Below are 8,889 nucleotides of genomic sequence, written 5' to 3' on the forward strand. Positions count from 1 at the left end.
GAGAAAGAGAGAGAAAGAGAGAGAGAGAAAAATGCCAGCAGGGTTGGTTTCTGATAAGGCCTCTCTCCTTGAATTGCTCCTTCTCACTGTGCCCTCTCACAGTCTCTTCTCTCGGTGCATGCATGCAGAGAGGAGAGCTGTGGCGCTTCCCCCTCTTCTATAAGGACACCAATTTATCAGATTAGGACCCCACACTTAGAACCTCATTTAACCTTTTTTGTTTGTTTTGTTTGTTTTTGAGATGAAGTCTCACTCTGTTACCCAGGCTGGAGTGCAGTGGCGCCATCTCAGCTCACTGCAAACTTTGCCTCCCAGGCTCAAGAGATTCTCCTAACTCAGCCTCTTGAGTAGCTGGGACCATGGGCAAGCCCCACCACACCCGGCTAACTTTTGTATTTTTAGTAGAGACAGGGTTTTGCCATGTTGACCAGGCTGGTCTCGAACCCTTGACTTCAAATGATCTGCCCACTTCCTCCCAAAGTGCTGGGATTACAGGCGTGAGCCACCATGCTCAGCCTCATTTAACCTTAATTACTTCTTCAAAGATCTTATCACCAAATCGGGTCACATTGGGAGTCAGAGCTTTCACATGTGATCTGGTGGAGAGATAAAATTCACTCCAAAACATTCCATTCTCTGGCCACCTAAAATTCATATTCTTCTCTCATGCAAAATCCATTCACCCCATCCCAGCACCCCCAAACGTTTTAACCCATTCCAACATCAATTCCAAGTCCAAAGTCTCACTGAATATCTAAACCAGGTATGGATGAGACTTGAGGTATGATTCATCTTAAGGCAAAATTCTCTCCAGCTGTGAACCTATGAAACCAGACAAGCTTATGTGCTTCCAAAATGCAATGGTGGGACAGGCATAGAATACGCATCCCTATTCCAAAAGGGAGAAATTGGAAAGAAAGGGGCAATGGATCCCAAACAAATCCAAAACTTAGCAAGGAAAATTCCATTAGATCTGCAGTCCATTAGGCTGTAGTCCCAGCACTTTGGGAGGCCAAAGCAGAAGGATTACTTGAGCTCAGGAGTCCAAGACCATCCTGGGCAACATGGTGAAACTCTGTCTCTATAAAAAATACAAAAATTAGCCAGGCGTGGTGGTGCACGCTTGTAGTCCCAGCTACTCAGGGGTAGGGGTGCTAAGGCAGGAGGATCGTTTGAGCCCAGAAGGTCAAGGTTGCAGTTAGCCATGATCACACCACTGCACCCTAGCCTGGGTGACAGAAGGAGACCCTGTCTCAAAAAAACAAAAAAGAATGAATAATCCTCTTTGGCTGAATGCTCTGCCCACTGGGCAGCTGCATCACCCCCACCACCCTAGGTGGTAGACCCCATTCTGCAGCTCTGCTAGTCATCTTGCCCCTGAGGCACTGGGCAACATTTTGGCCCACTGAAACCAAGAAGGTGGCCATGCTCTCTAAAAATAGGAAAAAACAACCATGCCCCTGGGCCTGGGGTGTGAGTGGCAGCCCTGATAATCTCCAAATTGTCTTCAGGGGTCATTCTTCCCTTTTCTTGAAGGATAACACATGTTCAAAGCTGGATAACTCTATTGTCCTGTCCTGTAGAATCCCAGAAGTCCAACAGCCTTCTTTCATTCTGTTCTATTTTCTCTGTTTTCTTTAGTCCCAGCTGGAAGTGTTTCTGCTAGTATAATCCCATCTTTATTCCCGGCTTCAGTTGAGCTGGTTGAAGCTGAGATGGTTAAGTTCGTGGGAATCTTTTCATGGAGTGATTGTCCAGACAGGCCTTTGGTGTTCGCACCAAGCAGATAAATGTGTTTTCTCTTTTTTTGAAATATGGACAGGTTGAGCATTTTCAAATCTTTAAATTCTGGTTCCTTTTTGCACAACAATGCCTTCAACTTATCTCTTTCCTCTTGCATTTTACTATGAGCAGTAAGGAGAAACCAGGCTATACTTTCACCACTCTGCTTAGAAATCTCCTGTGCTAAATATCCAAGGTCATCACTCCCAAGTTTTACCTTGGCTGAACACAATTCAGCCAAGTTCTTTACTAGTTTATAACAAGGATTGCCTTTTCACCAGTCTCCAACATTATGCTCCTCATTTCTGAGACCTTACCATAAGCACATTTAATGTTCATATTTCTACCAACGTTCTGTTTATGATGATAATATGTATTCTCTTAGATGATAGAAACTTTCTCTACAACTCTTTTCTTTCTGAGCCTTCACCAGAATTGCCTTTAATGTTTTATTTCCACCAACAGTCTCTTCAAGGCAATCTAGGCTTTTTCTAACATGCACCTCAAAACTCTTCAGTCTTTGCCCATTATCTAATTCCAAAGCCACTTCCACATTTTTAGGTATTTGTTATAGTAGCATCCACTCTTGGTAGCAAAATCTATATTAGTCAGGGTTCTCTAGAGAAACAGAACCTATAGGAGATATGTATACATATGTCTCCTATGTATACATAGATGGTCCCCAACTTATGATGGTTCAGAATTATGATGTTTTTCACTTTATGATGGTGCAAAAGCAATATACATTCAGTAGAAACCATATTTCAAATTTTCAATTTAGATCTTTTCCTGGCTAGCAATATGCGGTATGATACTCTTTCATGATGCTGGGCAGCAGCAGTGAGCTGCAGCTCCCAATCAGTCATACAATTATGAGGGTAAACAACTTATATTCTACAGTTTACTATATTGCCAGATGATTTTTGCCCAACTGTAGGCTAATGTAAGTGTTCCGAGCATATTTAAATTAGCCCAGGCCAAGCTGTGCTGTTTGGTAGGTTAGGTGTATTCAGTGCATTTTTGACTTATGATATTTTCAACTTATGATGGGTTTACTGAGATATATCTCCATCATAAGTCAAGGAACGTGTGTGTGTGTGTGTATGTGTGTGTGTGTGTGTGTGTGAGAGAGAGAGAGAGAGAGAGAGAATCAGGTATTGGTTCAAGCAATTATGGAGGGTGGCAAGTTCAAAATTGGCAGAGCCAATGTCTCATCTGAAGGCCAGCAGACTACTGCAGAATCAGGAAGAGCCAATGTTCCAATTTTAGGTTTATCAGGCAGAATTCTCTTTTACTCAGGGCAGGGTCAACCTTTTGTTCTACTTAAACTTTCAACTGATTAGATGAGGCCCACCTGCATTATGGAGGGCAATCTGCTTTACTTAGTCTACAGATTTAATTGTTAATCCCATTCAAAAACACCCTCATAAAACACCCAGAATAATGTTTGACCAAATATCTGGACGCTTTGTGAACCAGTCAAGTTGACACATAAGATTAGCCATCAGAGGAATCATACCAGAAAACAGATGTGATCAAGGCTTAATGAGTATCCAAGACCAATGTAAGAGATTAGCACCAGGGCTAGAATTGTGATTTGCCATTCAGTCATTTCATACACATTTATTACACACCTATTACAAGTATCTCAGTTATCTATTGCTGTATAACAAATCACTCCAAAATTTTGTGGCTTAAAACAGCAATATTTCTCATGATTTTGTGGGTCAGGAATTCAAGTAGGGCTCAGCTGGTTGGTTCTTCTGCTCCAGCTGGCATCTTAGTGCCGCTCATTCAACTGAATTAGCCTAGAAAGTCCAAAATGGCTGCACTAAAATATCTGGTGCCTTGGCTCCTCCACATGGCCTCTGTCTCTCCATGTGCTGTCTCATCATTCATGAATCTACCCAGGTGGCTAGCTAGGTGGCTAGATTCCTTGAGAGCATTCCAGTAGGACAAGCTGCAAGACGTGAAGCAAGTGCTTATTAGATCTATACTTGCATCATGCTTATCAATGTTACATTGTCCAAAGCAAGTTACATGTTCAAGCCCATGAGGGGAAGACAACGATACAAGGGCATGAATGTCAAAAGGTATTATTCACTGGGGGCTACCAATATAACAGTTCATCCTAAGATATGAGGGGACACTAGTTCTGACTCTTGTCCTCAAGTATCTCACAGACCAATATAGCACTTCTGAAATGTATTAGAGATCACAGAATTCTCAACATCATTCATGCATTGAGCAAGCCCTAATATGAATTCCTGACATCTGATAGTGTCCCATTTTGTAAAGGCAGATGATCATATGATGATAAGTGTAGTCACATATTTATAATTTTCATACATACATTAATGCATTTTTCAACATAAAAATTTTTTTTGAAATGGAGTCTCACTCTGTTGCCCAGGCTGGAGTGCAGTGGCACGATCTCAGCTCACTGCAAGCTCTGCCTCCCAGGTTCACGCCATTCTCCTGCCTCAGCCTCCGGAGTAGCTGGGACTACAGGCAACCACCACCATGCTCGGCTAATTTTTTTGTATTTTTAGTAGAGACAGGGTTTCACCGTGTTAGCCAGGATGGTCTTGATCTCCTGACCTTGTGATCCACCCACCTCGGCCTCCCAAAGTGCTGGGATTACAGGTGTGAGCCCCTGCGCCCAGCCTCAACATAAATTTTAAACTAAAAATGTTACCAGTTTTGGCCAAGCACAGCGAGTCACACCTGTAATCTCAGCACTTTGGGAGGCCAAGACAGTAGGATCACTTTTAGCTCAGGAGTTAGAGACCAGCCTGGGCAACATAATGAGACCCTGTCTCTACAAAAAAATATAAAAGTTAGGCAGGCATAGTGGCATGCACCTGTAGTCCTAACTACTCAGGAGGATGAGGTGGGAGGATCACTTGAGCCTGGGAGGTCAAGGTTGCAGTAAACCATGATTGGGCCACTGCACTCCAGCCTGGGAGACAGAGCGAGACCCTGTCTCAAAAAGAAAAAAAAATTACTAGTTTTGTGTGTTTGTGGGAGGAGACTTCTTACATTCCATGGTTTAGTAATGTTGCTCAAAAAGTTCTGGAAATACTGGCCTGGTAGGAATTTAAAGCTTAAAGAGAAGGGCTTTGGGTGTCTAGGACCATAAATGCAGGCTGCCCACAGTGGATCACAGTTTGTTCCAGAGGAATGGAAAACCCTCCTTTCTGTGGGACTGCCTGTGTCCCTTGTGTCCTTTGTGTCCCTTGGCCTTGAGTGATGGGAGGTCAGGAGCATCATTGTTACACCACCTGAGAAGTGTCTCAGACAACCCCTGTCAGGCGACTCCAACACATTCTACTGTATCAGCGCTGACCCTCTGTCACCTGGCCCCAAAGAATCCCACATCTCACACACTGGGCAACACCCACCCTACTCTACCCCACCCCATCTCACTGCACTTCAGAATGATTGTGGCTATCAACAGACAGTTTTCAAGAGCTTAAAAGTTCTGTCCTGAAGCCCCCTCTCTGACACACTGCATAAAGAAAGGCCCCCAACACAGACCACCTCCAGGAGCTCACTGAGCAAGCTGCCAGCCAGGGACAAGGCCTGCCCGGGGTGGACTTCACGCACCAGCTGCAGCAGAATCCCCAAAAGCTGCTAGGAGATTCCAATTCATTCGGTTGGAAGGGGCCTGGGAATCTTCATGCTTAGCCTCTGCCGTGAGGATTATCACAGGTCACAGGGTGCTAGGCCCTTTCCAAATTTAGGGTTTCTAGGTGGTAATTTCTGAAAGGTCCCCATGGACTGGGACCACTTTAGGACAGGAAGGGGCAGGGGAGGGAAACTAACCCTGAGATGTGGCCCTAGCTGATGTCCAGGCAGGACACAGGTGACCGGCAGCCAGGGATTCAAGTCACTTCACGTGCCGAATGAGCTTTTTATTTTTCAGAGCTTTTTATTTTTATCTTACAACCTCAGCAACAACTTGCTTCCACAGGTCCTCACAGAACAATCCTCTGAGATTAAATCTGTTTTGAGTTGTATTTTGAAAAAAGAGGAAATTGGATCCTGATTCCAGGTGGGAGGAGGGGAGAGAGAGAGGAAGTTCAGGAAGGAGGCAAAAGGCATAGATTTCCAGAACCTTCCTCATGGTTTCCTCTCATGTGCATCTCATCCTGGGCACTCCTACCCGTGAAGACAAAACCCAGCTCTGGCTTGAATATGCCCCCCACCCTTCCTGCCTCCCTCCCCCTCATTCCAAAGCTGCCCACAGCACCTCTCCGAACCAGGGTCTCTGGTCTCACCTGGTCAGCAGCTCTGCCTGAGTCCTTCCCTCCAGGACCTTCTCCCCAGAACAGCCCAGATCCCCCAGTGTCAACCCGTGGCTGGTTGCTCAGGAAGGACAAGGTCTGCCCACACAGCAAGGACCTTGGAGAGCAATGCTTAACCCAAGGTCTGCAGCACTGGGTCAGGCAGTGCAGGTAGGAGCATACTTAGTGTCTTTCCTGGGTCCTGTGGGCAGCCACGGAGCCCCCTACACACTGGCCCATGCCTGGAGATTGCCCATCATGTTCCTGTCTGATTTCACCCCACTTCTGCACATGAGCGACTCTTGCCTGAACTCTTTTCTAATCCTCTTGTGGGTTTTCCTTGAGAGCACATGCTGTTAACCTGGGGTTTACAGATGCCCCTTCTCACCCAGAGGTCTGGGAATAGAATTCAGGGGTCCATGAATGTGAGGGTTGTTTTATTCCTTTTTTCTCTTTTCTACCTTTCCTATGATGCTGCCATTCATGAGTTCAGATGGTAAAAAAATGTATCTTTGTTTTCACTAGGCTCCAGCTGAAAGGTAGCCTTTCCTTTCAATATGGATGTAGGAAAAATCTCCAGTTGTATTTGCAGAACCTGAAGCTTTGTCACCAGTCCAGTTGAAATCACAGACATTTTTAAATCACGTTAGAGTTGTTGCAGGTCTTTTCAAATATCATTTATATTCATCGCCACTTTAAAATGATCACCATTAAGGTGTCAATAAAGAAGCACGCATATTACTATATCAGAGCTGTTTTCTTAATGCTTTGGTAAGAGTATTTTAGTAGCATTGGTTTCTTCTGCAGCCCTGTGAATTTCATTTTACACATCTGAAAACATTATTCCAAGAAGGGGTCCATCCATAGGACCACCTTCACCACATGCCCATGGGGTTTATGGTACATGAAAGGTCAAGTCCTAGAATTCTCACACTTTTCAGTAGAAAATCACACCCCTAAATGTGTCCCTCTCCACTAGTAACTATGCTTTTGGTATTCTCCGGATTGAGAAAAAGGTTTTTGTTTTTGTTTGTTTGTTTGTTTGTTTTTTGAGACGGAGTCTCGCTCTGCCGCCCAGGCTGGAGTGCAGTGGCCGGATCTCAGCTCACTGCAAGCTCCGCCTCCCGGGTTCACGCCATTCTCCTGCCTCAGCCTCTCGTCGAGTAGCTGGGACTACAGGCGCCCGCCACCGCGCCCGGCTAGTTTTTTGTATTTTTTAGTAGAGACGAGGTTTCACCGTGTTAGCCAGGATGGTCTCGATCTCCTGACCTCGTGATCCACCCGTCTCGGCCTCCCAAAGTGCTGGGATTACAGGCTTGAGCCACCGCGCCCGGCCTGTTTGTTTGTTTTTTTGAGATGGAGTCTCACTCCGTCTCCCAGGCTGGAGTGCAGTGGCTTGATCTCGGCTCACTGCAAGCTCCACCTCCTGGGTTCATGCCATTCTCCAGCCTCAGCCTCCCAAGTAGCTGGGACTACAGGCGCCTGCCACCGGGCCCGGCTAATTTTTTGTATTTTTAGTAGAGACGGGGTTTCACCGTGTTAGCCAGGATGGTCTCGATCTCCTGAACTCATGATCTGCCCACCTCAGCCTCCCAAAATGCTGGGATTACAGGCATGAGCCACCACGCCCGGCCAAGAAAAAGTTTTAATAGCAACAGCCCTTATGCAATGCTTGCCTTGGAACAAATGTGCATTTTATTCATTACAATAGCATCTCCTAACATTTGAAACACAGCAGCCACATCGGTAGGAAAGCTATCCTAAGCCAGTCTGGTTCCCTGGCCCCACCATTTAGGTCCACTGAATTAGACCATGTGGATCTAGTAGGCAGAGAAGCCTTGGGCCTCAGACTGAGTAAGCCCCATGCTCCCGGCACGAGGCTGAGCCCCAGGAATCACTCAACAGGCATGAGCTGATTGGAGCTGCCCTGAATTTGCTGGCCAGAGCGGAACATGGCTGGCTGGGTCTCCCTACTTCTCCCCCAGCCTCTTAGCCCATTTAGCGCTAAGTTACCAGACTTTGCAAATAAAAATAAGAATGCCAGGTTAAATTTGAATTTCAAACAAATAATGAATAATTTTTAGTATAAATATGTTCCATGCAATATTTACAACATACTATACTAAAAAGTTATTCATTGTTTATCAGGAATGCTACGCTCTAGGAGCCCGTTCCCAGAGAAGTCCCTGCCATGCGCAGAAGAATCTGTGCCAGATTCTCTGGTGAGAGAGAACCCAGATTCTCTGCTGAGACTTCTACCTCTGCACAGCGTCTGGCCCCGGAAAGACACTATTCAGAGTAGGGAATAGGGCCAGCGAGGTTCCCAACAGCAGCCCATTCCCCCCACGGCCCACACCTCAAGCCATGCCCCATCCCTGGCTAGGTCTCAGATCCCCAGCCATAAAATGAGAGAACTAGTCCAGGGTGGAACTCTAAACTCCATCGTGGCTTCGAATTAGGAACCCGAGAGTCTTTACTCCAGGAAAGAAGAATCTTTAACTTCTACTAGCATGAGAAGGATGTTTCCAGACCCAGAAGGCCTCCGCACTCAGTCCTCCTGAAGCAGCAGGCCTGTGCGGCCTCCATTCACCTCAGCCCTGGAGCCCTCTCATGCAGCAGAAGCTCCCACAAATCAGCCCAGCAGGGCACTGTTAGAAAGGACCCAAGGGCCAGGTACCCACACACAGCAGCAGAAGCACAGATGCACTCAGTTGGGGAGCAGTGGGGCAGAGAAACCCAGAGGGGATCAATGCAGAGAAGCCCTGACACACACGGACTGAGAAGCATTCCTACATGGTGCACACCCGGCACACATGCC

At 46.2% G+C, this 8,889-nt stretch overlaps 1 long non-coding RNA gene across 1 annotated transcript in view; it reads left to right on the forward strand.

The window, feature by feature from the left end:
* The window catches only part of LOC110741052, an 8,952-nt gene extending 2,135 nt beyond the window's left edge, over positions 1-6,817 (forward strand). Inside the window, exon 2 of the long non-coding RNA XR_002516623.2 lies at positions 6,597-6,817. This is a non-coding gene — a long non-coding RNA (uncharacterized LOC110741052). The remainder of the gene's footprint in view (positions 1-6,596) is intronic.
* The last annotated feature ends 2,072 nt before the right edge of the window (positions 6,818-8,889 follow it).

The sequence above is a fragment of the Papio anubis genome, chromosome 14 (assembly GCF_008728515.1).
Source record: "Papio anubis isolate 15944 chromosome 14, Panubis1.0, whole genome shotgun sequence".
Classification (NCBI taxonomy): domain Eukaryota; kingdom Metazoa; phylum Chordata; class Mammalia; order Primates; family Cercopithecidae; genus Papio; species Papio anubis.